The sequence below is a fragment of the Dermacentor albipictus genome, chromosome 1 (assembly GCF_038994185.2).
Source record: "Dermacentor albipictus isolate Rhodes 1998 colony chromosome 1, USDA_Dalb.pri_finalv2, whole genome shotgun sequence".
NCBI lineage: Eukaryota > Metazoa > Arthropoda > Arachnida > Ixodida > Ixodidae > Dermacentor > Dermacentor albipictus.
In genome coordinates this window covers 119,624,493-119,642,058 of record NC_091821.1, presented here as the reverse complement: position 1 = coordinate 119,642,058, position 17,566 = coordinate 119,624,493, and the positions used below count along the sequence as shown (strand labels likewise).

At 43.5% G+C, this 17,566-nt stretch overlaps 1 long non-coding RNA gene across 1 annotated transcript in view; it reads left to right on the top strand.

The window, feature by feature from the left end:
- The first annotated feature begins 2,514 nt into the window (after nt 1-2,514).
- Nucleotides 2,515-17,566, top strand: part of LOC139055647 (uncharacterized) — a 42,260-nt gene continuing 27,208 nt past the window's right edge. Inside the window, exon 1 of the long non-coding RNA XR_011511904.1 lies at nt 2,515-2,575. This is a non-coding gene — a long non-coding RNA (uncharacterized lncRNA). The remainder of the gene's footprint in view (nt 2,576-17,566) is intronic.

Genomic DNA, 17,566 nt, shown 5'->3' with positions numbered 1-17,566 from the left:
TTGTTTTTAGCTTGTTCGTTATGGAAACGTATTATTACTCTGTATGTTATATGCGTGATTGCAAAGAATGTATACGCTGTTCACTTGAATTTGCTGAGTGCTTGTAGCACTCTGCCTTACGGGGTATGAGCCATTGATGATGATAATTTTCTGTCGACGTTACGCCACGAAGAAATCGCGGGATCCTAGCCATAGACAGCTTTGCTGTAAAAGAAAAGTACACCATGGGGAAATTTTAACTGGGTGTTCACATCGGGAAGCCAAGCTTTAATAGCTCGCAATGTTAGTCAACTCAAGAATTTCAGTAGAATGCAGTATATGGCTACGTGTGTGCGAAATGTTTATTGGCACGTCTCTGAATAAAAAGAAAAGTGGTAAGTACGATGTGCTACGCCGAACTTGCAATTACTCGTTTCGATTGTCCCAGATTTCTGCTTGTTCGGCCAGCATGACTTTACTCACACGTAATGTTATACTGGCCACCCAGACCATATATGCCTCAGCAAAATGGCGTAATAATGGTTTCGGCGCCGCACTCATGATCTTTTCACTACAATGAGAAATTTAGCAGGGCCTTAAATGTCTTTTCGGTGGCCTGCCATTTTAAACTTGAGTGATGATATATTTGCTTTCGCAACTTTCTGATCTAAACCTATTGATTCTTTTTTTTATACTCATTTGTGCTGCTTCGCCCTCGTTTTGATTTAGTCTAGTTATTTTGCGAATATTGTGGACCTAATTAAAGCCAACGGCGATGGCGAATTTATCCAAAAAAGAACAGTTCTAAGAAATTAAACTGTACATTTGCCACGCCAGCAATAAGATACTTTACATAAAATATTTTATTCGAATAGAGGTGGCCGGAAGCTCTCAGAGCAACAGCGTCCGTAAAAAGTGTGCGACATACATAACCGTCGCAAGGGAGCTAAGGCGCTTTATGCAACATGCATAAAGCGCCGTAGCTGAAGGGACATTCAAGGGAAATTTTAAACATATAGGTTAGAAGCGCGACTCGCAAGAACTTATCGACATCTAGCCAACGGAAAATAACAGCCAGCAAGACATTTCGAACAATGGCTCTATGCACGTCACATTGAAATGATCCTTTGAAGGCACAACGCAGGCCATAACTGGAGGAGTTACAGAAATGCGAAGCAATATGGAAGCACATCTGTGCAGATTACGGAAAGCTACAGCCTATGAAAAATGAAATATTCATAGTAAAATTTCTCGGGAAAACTAAGAACATTGTACAGCTCTGAAAGTTTTTTAACATGGGTAGAATAATCAGATGCGCAAGAAATTAACAAAATATTGAGGGGCCCGCTAGAATGCCTTACAAAGGGGTGAAGTAATAAATAACAACTGGTGTTCTAGCGGCGAATAAATATTTTATTCTGGAGCTTCGCCAGGTACAATTCAACTCCTCTACGAGCCGGCGAGCATAACTAAACTTGCCATACGAAATCATTAATATTTCATTACGTGCATCATTTATAAGGCGGGGCACACTCAGCGGCTGAGGAGGAGGGCTAGACATGACGTTAGCAACGTGTGTAGTAGCGGGAGCGAAATATTGCCGAGAGGATGCGGTGCATCATGGTAGCAACATCATCATTTAGCAGGAAAGCGGGACAGATTACCTTGTATGCACTATCTGCAATATCGCATAGGTCAGCCACGTTGGTTGTTCTATCACTTGACAAAATACGCAAACAGTGTAAAGTGGATGGTACTATTATAGTAGTCCTTGGACCGATACGATGTGATCATATGTATATTTCCGGAAATTTTGTAAAAATCGCCTGTCGCGAATACCATAATTATTGTCCGTGAGCTGGATCTTTCGAAGAGGCAGACGATATTAGCAATAGAAATTAAAGCACACAATCAACTAATTAACAAAAATTCACCGATTGACTTCTTGATTATTTTCTTTAAGGCACATGTTGCAAATTATGAATTGTAACCGGTGAGTTTGCAAGACGTATCCACTGGAAATGTATCTTCAGAATGACACCAATTTTAGGATAAGTGTGCGACGAAATACATGGGCCTTCCACATACTTTCATGCTTCAATTCATAAATAGAGCTTTATGTTAAAAAAGTAAGTGGAACAAAAGTGACTTTTTAGGGCATCTTTCATGGTGCATATCTCCAAACTTATGTCATTCTGGAAATTCTAAGTGGATACGTGGATAGAGTGGGCATGGGATAGCAGCAATGGCGCAGTCTTTGCTGAGACCGTTCTTCTTTTACATCCAGATTCTTCCACTAACCGGGCTGTTTCCTGTCCGTGCCTGGAACCCCTTCGATGGAACCTGTACTACGCCCTTCCTTGCTGAAAACTCGGCCTTTGCATCATGCGGCGATTTGCTGTTCTCTTCGCCTGCGCATGCCGGAAACGTCAGCGGAATCATCGCACCGGATTTTTTCACCAAACCAACGGCATCAACGCATGCGTCACCCTGTGGTGCGCATATAAATAGGCCAACGATAACGACCCTCGTCAGTGGGCATGGGATGGCAGCAATGGCGCAGTCTTTGCTGAGACCGTTCTTCTTTTACATCCAGGTTGGTAACTCGACTTCCCCTTACTGTAAGTGCTTTAGCAATCGCGCTTTGCTGCTCGTCAATGCCCGGACATTTTGTGGTGTTTATTTGCCTACTGTGTACATGTTACGAAGTTGCTTGTGATGTCCGGAGACATTGAGCATAACCCTGGGCCTAATCCCAGTTGTAGCATTAACCTGGTTCTCGAGGCCATCAACTCTCTTGCTACTAAAATGGATGCGCGTCACGCTGAGCTAATCTCAACTCTTAATGAAGTGAAAGCCAACCAAGAATTACTTGAGGAGCGTATTACAAGCATGAATGCCAGATTAGCGTCCGTAGAGCAGAAAGTCGCTGCGCTTGAAACTCAGCAAGAACCTGCTCATATCCGAGGCATTATTACCGAAGCCATGAAAAGTGAGAATGCATCGGTGCAATCTCGTCTGGATGATTTCGAGGACAGGTCAAGAAGAGATAACTTGGTTTTCTATGGTATCACTGATGGTACCTCTGAAACTTGGGCGGAAACAGAAAAAAAAGTTCGTGCACTCCTTGTGCAGTTTTTCGCGTTGCAATTACCCGAAGAAGGAATTGAGCGTGCGCATCACTTAGGTTCCTTTATAAATAACAAATGTCGACCAGTGGTAGTGAAATTGGCATCATTTAAATCAAAGCTAAACATATAACCACAAAAGAGAAACTGAAAGGATCCGGGGTATCCATTCAAGAAGACTTCTGTCGTGCAACTAGAATGACCAGGAATAAGGTAATTGCATTTGGGAAGTCTTCCGGTCAATTGTATCATCTTAGGTACAACAAATTGTTCATCAACAAAACGTGCTACGCGTATTGCTCTCGAACCGATACCGTTTATGAACTCCAGCAGAACAGTATTGCTACTGCCAGCGGTAATGCAGGCTGCAGCGGAATAAATTTCCCTGCGAATCCCCCGTCACCCGCTTCGAGTTAGCATCGCGCGGCCGTACAGAACAAGCATGACAACGATTACTCTGTGCTGTTCACTAACATACGCTCCATTATGAATAAGCGTAATGCTCTGTCTGCGCCGATCGACACGTAAAATGCAGATATTGTTGTTTTAGTCGAGACCTGGCTTTCAGATAAAATTGAAAATTCGAAGCTTTTCGCGTGCAGTAAGGCTTACAATATCTATAGAAATGACTAAATAGCACGATGTGGCGGTGGGACCTTGATCGCTGTTTCATCTGATATCACCTGTTTTGATATACACGTGCCTTCGCAAATTGTGTTCTTGTGCTGTTGCATTCACATAAACAACAAAGACGTGATATTTGCCGCTTGCTATCGACCACTCGATAATACATCCACATTTTGCAATGAGCCATTTGACTGTCTTAACCAAATCGTTGTTAAATATCCAGCAGCACCAATATTCTTGCTCGGTGATTTCAATTTCCCTGGCATTGACTGGGCTGTTGACTTCCCATCAGTGACTTTATCCTCATCCCAATGTTCAACCTTTCTTGATATATGTTCCACATTTGGCCTCACCCAGTTTGTTAAAGAGCCTACCCATGTCACTGCAGTTTCTGCCAACATCATTGACCTCGTCTTCACCATATCCCCTGATTCAATTTCATCACTATCAATTATACCTGGTTTAAGCGATCATTGCGTGATTCATTTTGCAATCCCCTTACGCTTGCCACAGCGTCTAAAACACCGTAAGAAAATTCGGGACTGCAGCCGAGCACATTTTTCCTCGATCAATAACGAATTACAACGTTTTGCTGATTTCTTTTTTCCTCAATTCTGGGAAAGAACTATTGCAGAAAACTGGCTTCTTTTCAAGAACAAGGTTCAAACGCTAACTGAAAAATATGTTCCGACTCGCCTATTATCATCATGCAATCGGGCTCCTTGGTTTAACGTAAGTTTAAAACAGCTTCTTAACAATAAAAACGCATTTTTCGACGCTCCAAGCTATCTGGGGAAACGAAAGCAAAAGCTGCCTACGTAGGTATCGCATCCGCATATAAAATGGCCATTCGCTCAGCCAAGAATTACCTTTTTTCTGAAACACTACCTCATCTGCTCACAACTAATCCCAAGAAGTTTTGGAACATTATTAACGTACGCGAACCCACAGAAATTGTTCTGAAAACTGACGATGGATTTCCTCTCCCCCGTGAGTTTTGCTCAGCAGTTTTTAACAACACATTCTCGCTATTTTTTTCTAACGCTCTAATAGATACTTCACCGTCCGCACGTGCCTTTACGTACCCTGAGATGGAGCCGATTTAGCTCGATTTAGATGGCATATACAATTCGATTATGAAAGCTAAACTTTCTTCATCGGCAGGTGTTGATACCATAAATTACAAATTCCTTAAGAGTACTGTAGCGTATTCATCTGCTTTCTTGTCATATATTTTTACGCAGTCTTTGCAGAGTTCAACACTTCCAGAAGACTGGAGGACGACGAAGGTGATTCCAGTCCACAAATCCAGTGATACACATAACCCCTTAAACTAGCGGCCGATCTCCTCAACTTCTATTTCATGCAAATTATTAGAGCACATAATCTACTACAACCTGATTAGCTTTCTCGAGTCTAATAATTTTTTTGCGTCACAGCAGCATGGTTTTCGCAAAAATATTCTTGTGAGACTCAATTATTAACCTTTACTAATTATTTGTCTTCCACATTAGATCGAGCTTCAGTTATTGACTGCATCTTCCTTGACTTCGCGAAAGCTTTCGATGCCGTCTCACACCGACTACTATTACTGAAACTTAGCACACTCCATCTTGATTGCAACCTGCTTAAGTGGATTGGATGTTTCTTGCAGAATAGAACACAGTACGTTTCTTTTAATGATCATGACTCTACATCATGCAATGTAACATCCGGTGTTCCTCAGGGGTCAGTCCTAGGGCCGCTTCTTTTTCTAATTTATATTAATGACCTGCCTGATTCTGTTACTTCTAACATAAGGCTCTTTGCAGACGACTGCGTTCTTTACCACGTAATTTCTAATGAGTCTGACTTCTCCGTTCTTCAATCTGACTTAAGTAAAACTTCTTCTTGGTTTGATGCATGGCTTATGAAACTAAACATTAACAAATGTAAAGCAATGAGGGTGTCTCGAAAGATTAACAGGTCCATTTCTCAGGGCTATGATCTTAACGGTTGCCCTCTTCAGTTCGTCGACAGCTGCAAGTATCTAGGCGTCCATATCACTAATAATCTGTCATGGCAGAAGCATATCCACCATTTTATTAGCAAAGCTAACAGTTCTCTTCGTTTTCTTAGGCGGAATTTCCGCCTCGCTCCCATTCCGCTGAAACTACTACTATATAAAACACTCGTGCGTTCTAAATTCGAGTACGCTTCATCGATATGGGACCCGTAGACTAGCTTGTTAACACAGTCCATAGAATCGGTTCAGAACCACTCAGTTAGGTTTATCCACTCTAACTACTATCGCTTAGCCAGCGTTTCTCGCATGAAGAGAATGCTCGAACTACCTCTCCTTTCTAGTAGACGTCGAATTTCCCGCTTGTGCCTGTTTCACAAAATATACTACACTAATAATGAGCTAAAAATGACTTTTTTCGTCACCGAGCCATTTGTCATTCCGTATTTATCATCAAATGAAGGTTGGGGTGCCTCAGTGTAAAAGCAATGTATACCTCGAAGCCTTCATCCCGAAAACAAGTCAAGACTGGAATCGCCTTTCCGCATCCATCGTCACTATCGCAGGCCATGATGTGTTCAAGTCGGCTATCTGTGACCATGTGCTGCCTCATTAGCTATATATTTTTCTTTTTCTATTGCCACTCCTCTCTGTAATGCCTGTACGGCCTTGAGAGTAAATAAATGAAATGAAATGAAATTAAATACGTCAGGGAAATTCACCGGCTACAGTTCGTAAATTGCAATAAGTGCTGTGGAACAATTGTTAAGAATTCAATTCATGAATGTTTAATTTGTTGAATATGTGTCTCTATGTGCCGTGCAAGTAATGTCCGCCTCTCTGATTAATCCAACTAAAGGACTAGAAATATATTACCAGCAACAGGTGATCTATAAAAATTCCGGAAAACTTAAAAATGATGTCCCTGTACATGCTATAGCACAGAAGGTCGATTACACGTACGATTTTGCGCTATGTTTACACTAGGTCCAGCGAACTTGTTCCTCGTTATATATATATGTATATATATATATATATATATATATATATATATATATATATATATATATATATATGGGCCCTCATCTCCGTTGCACCATGTATATGCTATGACACTGTTTGAAGACAAACTGTACTGGACTGACTGGGAGAGCAAGGCAGTGCTGTACTGCAACAAAAAAATTAGCGACGATTACGTTACTTCCTAATGCGAAATTTGAGCGCAGCAAATAAGCTGTTTCACCTTTTCGATAGATTGAGGCAAAGAAATCGAGCAACACATGTATCATCTCGACGGCGGCGACGGTAAGCTTCTGCTTCGGCGGCACGCACCTCTGGATTCTGACGGCGACGGCGCTGGGCCTCTGCTCTGGCAGCTCGTTTAGCAGCAGCAGCAGCAGCAGCTGACGGAGGACTTCCATCGGTCGTCTCGCTCATGGCTCAGAAAGAACTGGCAGATAATTTCGCAGTGGCGAACGGCAGCGGCAATTTCGGCTCGGGCGGTGCACATATACAGATCCGCCGCCACCGATCTGGCTCTCTGATTGCCACCGCACAGGGGTTGCATTGGAGGAGGAGCGAAGAAAGGAATTAAGTTCGAGCCGGCGCTTTGACAACCGGAGACTCGCAGGAAGAGGGGGGAGGGGGGCGGCGTGTACACCCAGCGGCAAACGATGGGGGCAGAAGCGCGCGCAGCAAGCGGACAACACGATAAAGGGAGGAGGGAAGAGATAGCAGCGACTGACTGATGCCGCTGACGCCGATAGTGAGTCAACCCCAGCTGCGGAGTTGGTTTCAGGGACAACGCCGCCGATGCCGACACAAACAATATGATACCCTCGCTTCCGCAGCGCTAAGAACCAGGTCTAGCCGTGGGAAGGTGGTAACGTATTCGTCGACGTGCCGGGGCCTACGTGAAATAACCGGCGCGTCGGCAACTGAAGAGCACCCTATCCACCACACAAGAACAGGGGGGGGGGGACCCTTTCCTCCTCTTTCTGCATGGCGGCGACGGTGTTCTATGCAGTCACGTTATCTTGACTCTCTAGCGGCGTCAGCGGCATCCAGCGGTATCAGTCGGTCGCTGCTAGCGCTGGGGGGATGAAAGGGGGCGGAGCTGGTTACGAGGCCGACGACAACGCCGACGACGACGCGAAACCGAGGAACGGACGCCAAAGAGCTGCGCTCTAAAACAACTGCTCTAACATCACCACACTAGTTCGCACTGCCATTCGACCTATGGATATCCAGGTGCAATGCCCTCTGAGGGAGAGACCAAGTGAGTTCATCAACATTTTGTGACTCGGTCTTCTAACAACTCTGTTCTTTTCCTGCACGAGGTCATTGCTTCTGATGTGTTTTTTTACATCAATTTGTCCCATCTTTTGCCACTCCTTCCTGTGCTTCTTGATTTCAAGATCATTCTCAACGGCATCTTGCTTTAATGCAGATGTCACTTCATTCCGAGTCAAACTTGTACTGTTATTACCCTATCAAACCTGAGCAGAAAAGCTCAAAACATATAAGGCAAATCAGTAGGTTGTGCTCGCGGGAGAAGAATACTGGTGTAATTCAATAGAGCTGCGAAGCTTGACACATCTTTCTCTGTAGAGAGAGATGAACTGTACCTTTTGATTTATTCCATGTAATTAGAAAAATTGCAGCTTTCTGTGTTTCAATTTATTGTTAGCATCCCACTTGTGCATGATTGTCATGGAGAAGACAGTAGCTTTGTGAATATATTATTGCTGCCTTTAAGCTGGCATAGTTCACATGTTTATTATGTGCCCAGACTATTCCATTCTGCTCATCAACCTTAGTTGCAATTAACATCTTAATCATCCTCAGATATCATTAATTGATTTCACTGATTTGATAACAACTAAAGTTTGACATCGTCATTTGAACAAGTGGGAACCTTTTACGTAATGTTACACTTACAGATAGAATTTTTTTGTTAGAACACTTCATATACTGTGTTTTATTCTACAAAGTCACAACCAATTTTTCAAACTCCCTAGGGGCTGCAAAAGCATCCGAAAAATAAATGCATGCCTTTTATGGCCCTCAAGGGCTCGAACTGCCACAGCCGCATCCAGAATAGCTTTCAAGGCTTGCCAGTACACCTATTAGGTGTGTCGGTGCTCATACTGTGACAGAAGACGGTGGGGGAACACGTATCATATAACTAGTCCCGTAGTAGTTGCACCCTTCTACTCTTGGTATCTGCAAAAATCGACCATGGCGGACAAGATCAGTCTCTTTCCACGTGAGTAAGAGGTTCACAGGAGCTATGCCGCGTCAATGTAAGCTGGGGCCTGACGGACCAACCGACTGAACCATATCTCCATGGAACATCCAAGGGTCACGCGTTCAAATCCCCTGTTCTCTTCCTTTTTTTTGGTTGTGTGTGTGTGTGCGTGTGTGCGCGCGTGTGTGTGTGTGGCATATCTTCACCACGACCGTCCGCACCTACTTATGACCACTCATGTGCAGGTCATAAACTACCAGGTTTCACCAGTTGAGTGCCTTCTGTGCGGTTTAACCGAGCTCAGATTGGCATAAACAGGCCTGGAGTGCGGCCTGATTTTGGTGACCAGAACCGGTAACGCACTCTCTCACCAGAGCAGGATTGGCCACCCTGGTGCAGTAGTTGGCCACAACCTTCTATATGAATACAAAAATCAAACCCCCGCCCTCAGTCCCCAGCAGCTGCGAAGCAAGTGACCACAGCGGTGGTCAGTCCTGTTACGCAGCAGAGGGTGCTAAGAATCCCTGGCTCCGGACAGGCCGCTATTGGAATCTGAACCTGGCAACGTTTAACGTTAGAACGTTATCTAGTGAGGCGAGTCTAGCAGTGTTATTGGAGGAATGAGAGGGTAGTAAATGGGATATAATAGGGCTCAGTGAGGTTAGGAGGACAAAAGAAGCATATACAGTGCTAAACAGCGGGCACGCCCTGTGCTACCGGGGCTTAGTGGAGAGACGAGAACTAGGAGTCGGATTCCTGATTAATAAGGATGTAGCTGGTAACACCCAGGAATTCTATAGCATTAACTAGAGAGTAGCAGGTCTTGTTGTGAAACCTAATAAGAGGTACAAATTGAAGGTCGTACAGGTCTGCGCCCCTACATCCAGTCATGATGACCAGGAAGTAGAAAGCTTCTATGAGGACGTGGAATCGGTGATGGGTAAAGTCAAAACAACATACAATATACTGATGGGCAACTTCAATGCCAAGGTAGGCAAGAAGCAAGCTGGAGACAAGTCAGTTGGGGAATATGGCATAGGCTCTAGGAATAGCAGGGGAGAATTATTAGTAGAGTTTACAGAACAGAATAATATGCGGATAATGAATACCTTCTTCCGCAAGCGGGATAGCCGAACGTGGACGTGGAGGAGCCCAAATGGCGAGACTAGAAATGAAATAGACTTCATATTCTGCGCTAACGCTGGCATCATACAAGATGTGGACGTGCTCGGCAAGGTGCGCTGCAGTGACCATAGGATGGTAAGAACTCGAATTAGCCTAGACTTGAGGAGGGAATGGAAGAAACTGGTACACAAGAAGCCAATCAATGAGTTACTGGTAAGAGCTAAACTAGAGGAATTCCGGATCAAGCTACAGAACAGGTATTCGGCTTTGACTCAGGAAGAGGATATTAGCGTTGAAGCAATGAACGACAATTTTATGGGCATCGTTAATGAGTGCGTACTAGAAGTTGGTGGTAACTCTGTTAGACAGGATACCAGTAACCTATCGCAGGAGATGAAAGACCTGATCAAGAAACGCCAATGTATGGAAGCCTCTAACCCTACACCCAGAACAGAAGTGGCAGAGCTTTCGAAGTTAATCAACAAGCATAAGACAGCTGACGCAAGGAACTAAAATATGGATTGAATTGAACATGCTCTCAGGAATGGAGGAAGCCTAAAAGCAGTGACGAAGAAGCTGGGAATAGGCAAGAATGAGGTGTATGCGTTAACAGAAAAAGCCGGCAATATCATTGTTAATATGGACGCGATAGCTTAAGTGGCTGAGGAGTTCTATAGAGATTTATACAGTAACAGCGGCACCCGCGAAGATACTGTGAGAGAGCATAGTCTAGAGGAATTTGAAATCCCACAAGTAACGACAGAAGAAGTAAAGAGCGCCTTGGGTGCTATGCAAAGGGGGAAGGCAGCTGGGGAGGATCAGGTAACAGCAGATTTGTTGAAGGATGGTGGGCACATTGTTCTAGAAAAACTGACCACCCTGTATACACAATGCCTAATGACCTCGAGCGTACCGGAATCTTGGAAGAATGGTAACATTATGCTAATCGATAAGAAAAGGGACGCCAAAGACCTGAAAAATTATAGACCGATCAGCTTACTGTCCGTTGCCTACAAAGTATTTACTAAGGTAATCGCAAATGGATTCAGGAACACCTTAGACTTCTGTCAACCAAAGGACCAGGCAGGATTCCGTAAAGGCTACTCAACAATAGACCATATTCGCAGTATCAATCAGGTGATAGAGAAATGTGCGGAATAAAACCAACCCTTATATATAGCTTTCATTGATTACGAAAAAGCGTTTGATTCAGTCGAAACCTCAGCAGTCATGGAGGCATTATGGAATCAGGGGGCAGACGAGCCGTATGTAAACATACTGAAATATATCTATAGCGGCTCCAAAGCCATCGTAATCCTCCACAAACAAAGCAACAAAACCCCAATAAAAAGGACATCAGGCAGGGAGATACGATCTCTCCAATGCTATTCACAGCGTGTTTACAGGAGGTATTCACAGACCTGGATTGGGAAGAATTGGGGATAAGAGTTAATGTAGAATACCTTAGTAACTTGCGATTCGCTGATGATATTGCCTTGCTTAGTAACTCAGGGGGCCAATTGCAATGCATGCTCACTGACCTGGAGACGCAAAGCAGAAGTGTGGGTCTGAAAATTAATCTGCAGAAAACTAAAGTAATGTTTAACAGTCTCGGAAGGGAACAGCAGTTTACGATAGGTAGCGATGCACTGGAAGTGGTAATGGAATACATCTGCTTAAGACACGTAGTGACTGCGGATCCAGATCATGAGACTGAAATAATCAGAAGAATAAGAATGCGCTGTGGTGCGTTTGGCAGGCATTCTCAGATCATGAACGGCATGCTGCCATTATCCCTCAAGAGAAAAGTGTATAACAGCAGTGTCTCACCAGTACTCACGTACGGGCAGCAACCTGGAAGCTTACGAAAAGGGTTCTACTGAAATTGAGGACGACGCAACGGGCTATGGAAACAAGAATGATGGGTGTAACGTTAAGGGATAAGAAAAGAGCAGATTAGGTGAGGGAACAAACGCGAGTAAATGACATCACAGTTGAAATCAAGAAAAAGAAATGGGCATGGACAGGACATTTAATGAGGAAAGAAGATAACCAATGGTCATTAAGGGTTACGGACCGGATTCCAAGGGAAGGGAAGCGTAGCAGGGGGCGGCAGACAGTTAGGTGGGCGCATGAGATTAAGAAGTTTGCAGGGACAACACGGCCACAATTAGTACATGACAGGGGTTGTTGGAGAAATATGGGAGAGGCATTTGCCCTGCAGGGGACGTAACCAGGCTGATGATGATGATGATGATGTTGATGATGATGATGTGTATATATGCAAGAAGCCAATGATAGGACACTACTAAATATCGGGCTTCCTCGATTTGCTTTCTTCTCGTTCATTATATAGCGAAGGCCTCGAATCAAGCAGCTGTTATGATTTGTGGTAGCATGCGTGGGCTTATTGACCAGCTCGCCTAACCGAAGAATAGTTCACGTAGACGTGATGCCTGCGGCAGAAAGCATGTTCAACATCCGCCGCTACGGGCATGAGTAGTGGTGCTGGCTAACACTCCCAGGGTAAGTTGTAGCCGATAAACGTAAATACCCCAAAAAATGGACGAGAAAACGCTGCCGCGGTAGCTCAATTGGAAAGTACATCGTATACGCACCTGCGGCTTGTTTTTTTCACTCCTCTCATCTCCATTCATTTATTATTTGTTTAATTCAATTAAGAATTGCAGATAGTTTCCCCTATGATGTCCTTGGTGTTACTGCTCGTTCGTTTCTTATGATATGACATCTACAGATAGGGTCCCTTCGAGTTAGTTTCTCCTGATGCTGTGCTTCTAGCAGTCTTTGATGTGGTCATATGTGTACAAACATTACAACGGGGCTTATTGCAGGGATGACAACCACCAGGAGCAATCGCTTTGGTCTTGGAAGAGGTTACTAGGTCACGCAGATTCCTAGAGCAACGATTTGACCCCTCTTGTCGATTCCGTGGAAATGTTTTTATGATGGTCGCTCTGTGTCAGCAAGTTATAATGCTTCCTGAGAATGTGAGACACGTTAGGAAGAGATGCAGAATGAGTTAGGATAAGGTTAGTTCGTGAAATTGGCGCCGATCGCTTGTCCGTGCAGATCAGTTCCCCGTGGACAACGGTGTGCCTCAGAATCAAATTTTGGTACGTCTGAAACCGCGGACATTATTTAACTTAATTAACACATCATCATATGTCAAATTATAGGCCAATCTCGGAAGTAGTGTGGTCTGGAAATGTAAGCCCATCCCGAACATAGTGCAGTCAAGATATCTGTGCCTATTTCGAAGATTAAAAAATATATAAGTTAGAGCTCGGCGCTCCCCGTACTCTTCTCACACGACAGTGATGTGGTAGAGTGCTGTGCCCAGTGACTCCGCTCCAATTCTCATTCCTAACTCACTCAGGATGACTTTGTACTTTATCGATTTGAATTCGAGGTTGAATCGTCTTCGCACTTCATGAAATTCAGTGGCAACGCACTTGCTAGAGAATGTGAGCAGTTAGTACATCCGTTATGTATGTTCTAACATTATAACCTTGCCTACATGTGGGACAGCACACAGTGACACTTTATTAGATGTTTGTATCACCAATCTACAAACCCCTACTTTTACAGCGGTAGTTATGTCCAGCGACGTAATTGATCATCTCCCTATCTTCTGCTTTTTGCCATCGCCACAAGAAGGCAAGCGCAATACGCTTGAACATTTTATGGCATCAATGACACAACTACTTTCACTGTCTTCTCAGTGAAATGAATTGGGAAACCGAACTCCTAGAGAGAGACCCAAATAAGGCATACAATTAATTTTTTGATGTACTAGTTGCTTGCTTTTATAAGGCATTCCCACAGCGCAATGGCACTAAATGATATAAGAAAATAAGAAAGCTGGGGATAAACGCGGCGCTTTAAAAAAATCCACAAATTATTAAAATATATATTTTTCATAGAACACTAAATATTGATTCATTGGCTGAGTTTAAGATGTATCCTAGCCAAATAAATTCAGAAGTAAAAAAAAGCGAGAGAAAAACACTATGAAAACTTATTCTCGCGTATATATGCCAATTAAATTGAAATTTGGCAGGAAGTTAGAAATCTGACGGGAAGGAAAGAGAACTCTGAAAGTCGCTGTATCTCTTCTTTAAATGGCACCTTTACTGAAGTTGAAGCAGCCACTGTCTTAAACACTCACTTTGTTCTATGTTGTAGCAACGCCATTATCGAAAACCGAGTTGAAATATCTTTTATTCTACGTAAACAGCCTGTACTAAATTTTAGTGCTATATACAATGACATCTGGTGAAGTAGGAAAGGTGATCGCTGGATATAAAAACAATGCTACTGCAGAATTCGACAGTATTCTGACAGCTCCGATAAAATATGTATCTGATATGATTTCGAAAGTGTTAGACCACATTATCAATAGAATGTTGGAATCTAGACTTTTCCCAAACAAGCCTAATATAGCCATAGTTTGCCCAGTTCGCAAAGGTCGTGCTGACGGTATTGTAAATAATTTCAGACCAATACCGATATTACTACTTCTTTCAAAGCTTTTTGAAACTTATACACACTCGTTTAGACAGTTTTGTGAGGAAGTATGCAATATTTACTGAGGCAAAATATGGTTTTCAAAAATATAAGTCTTGTGAACATACGCCCTCTTAAATGTAACATAAAATATTACAAAACTATAAGAAACGATCATACACGATAGTCTTATTCTTGGACCTGCGTAAATCATTCGGTAGTGTGAACCATGGCACACTACTGTCTAAACTTCATGACTATGGTATATGTGCAACGCATTGGAGCTAACGAAAAGTTACTTTACTAAACGATATTAGTTTGTATCATTTAATCAGTTCACCTCGTCACTTCTCAAAGTAAGGACTGGTGTCCTGGAGTGTTCCATACTTGGTCCCTTATTATTTAACCTCTACATAAACGACCTACAAGCCTTCCTTTCACACCAAATATAATCATGTACGCCGATCGCACAAATCTTTTTTCGCGAGCGCTTCCCTGCAATACTTCGAGAAAGAAATTAATGAGAATTTAAATTATTCGGCTGACTGGTTGTAGTTAAACAAGTTGCGCTTATATGCTAATAAAACAAAGTATATCATATTCAAACCAGTAAAAAAAATTCTTAGTAATATGAGGGTATTTATGTCACAGGAAGTGCATAGAAGTAAAAGTGCCAAAGTTCCTGGGGGCTTGGTTCCAAGATAACCTTTCTTGAGCCCCTCATCTCAATAAGCTAACCAATGATCTTAGTAATGCAGTAAGTTGTATGTATAGCATCAATGCTCTTGTTCTATTATGGCTAAACAAAATGTATTGCACCATGTTTTATGCGAAGCATATTAACGTAGGTTTCGGGCTTTCGCGCGACGCCCGGCGGTGGCCACCATTGACCCTGAAGTGGGGTCACGTGACATGACGTCATGTGATGACGTCACACAGGCTGCAGATGGGGCCTCATATCGCGCCGTCGGTCACCTCCCGGCGGTGGCCACCATTGACCTTCAAGTGACCTTCAATTATGTCACATGACATGATGTCACGTGATGACGTCACACCGGCTGCATATGGGGCCTCATATCGCGCCGTCGGTCGCCTCCCGGCGGTGGCCACCATTGACCCTGAAGTGAGATCACATGATGTGACGTCACATGATGACGTCACACCGGCTGCAGATGGGCCCTCATATCGCGCCGTCGGACGTCGCCCGGCGGAGGCCTCCACGCTTCGGTTCGCGCCGTCGCGCGCGACGCGGCGGCGGCGCCACCATCGCTGCATCACGTGATATGTGACGTCACGCCAGGGATGAAGCGGCGCGCGCCCGCCGTCGCGTCAGTCTCTGTGCCCGCAACTGCGCCACCGTCTTTGCGCCGGGCGTGTATGCGGTCAAGATGCCTCCAAACGTAAGGATACGATAAGGTTAAACCCAGTGGATGCGAAGCATCCACTGGGCTTAACCTTGATAAGCCTCCAATTTTTATTCTAACCTTACATAGGGTGCTTTAATTTAACAAACAACCATCGCAAGAAATTGTGAAAAATTTGTACTTTTACACAAATGTTTGAAAACTATCATGGTAGGACGCGAGATCTACCGATATGCAGTATGCTTCACAAGTACTCATTGCTTCAAGCCAGCCAAGTATATCAATACAGATTACTTTTATATGTAAAGAGCAATAGTCTTCACATCGTTAGCACACCTAATTCTTCTTTACGTTACCTGTTGCGCAACCAAACGAGAGCAAAATCATTGACCCGCACAAACTCTGGACATCAAGACCTTGACTATCAAATACCCCCACCATTCGATATTGTTGAGTTGCAAATTGATTTTTATGCTCCTCAATATAAACAGTATATGAAAAAGTTTTTGCTAAATCCTGTCATTTCCTACAAGTATGCTCCGTGTACTGCAATACTGGTAGAAAAAAAATGATTGTGATATATCTATTGGTTTGCGTTGCTCCTCAAATTTACCAGATGTACGTAAAGCTCAAGTGAATTATTTTGATAATGCAAGGTGGATGAAGGAATATGTAAGAAAATTTGCGTACTATGCATGTAAACATACCTGTATGGAATGGGAAATGTAAATGTATGATGAATGTCAACAGGAGCAAGAGCCTCTGTCAGGCCAGATGGCCTTTACCTCTTGCCTCTCTATCTTGTATAAGAAATAAATAAACTGAATTGAACTGAAATTCCTACATATCGCTCATTCATGTTGCGCGAAACAAGTTTGCGAAATGTGGAAAATAACACGCGACTGCGGTCTTGTTCACCGGGAATGAATGATCAACAATTTAACCCAGCGCACCGCCACCGAATAAGTAACAGGTGGCGCAGGTGTAAATTTAGAAATTAAAGGAAGCAATTGGTCTCTGTTTCTTTTCCGAATGCAACGGACGTGAGCGTTCGGGATAGTGATAAGAACGATAACCAACCTCAAATCGTCCAAGCACGCCGTGGTTGCTCAGTGGCTATGGTGTTGGGCTGCTGAGCACGAGGTCGTGGTATCGAATCCCAGCCACGGCGGCCGTATTTCGGTGGAAGCGAAAACACCCGTGTATATAGACGCGCGTTAAAGGACCTTGGGGGCCAAAATTTCCGGAGTCCGCCACTGCGGCGTGCCTCATAATCAGAAAGTGGTTTTCGCACGTAAAACCCCATCATCTAGCTTTTTTTAAATCGTCCATGTGATTGAAAGCACGGGAATGGCGGCGCAAACGTAAAATAGTTGCATATATTTTTTAAATACTTCTAAAGCTTCGCTTACGGCCTCCCAAAATTGATTCCTTAACAGGAATTTACCTACGACTCAATTGAAGTATTCGTAAAACGTTCTACAACTTCCTGCACGGAAAAAGGCTTTCTCTATATTTAACTAAGCAGAATGCAAAAACGTTGCCTGATTTACTTCGTGGTGCA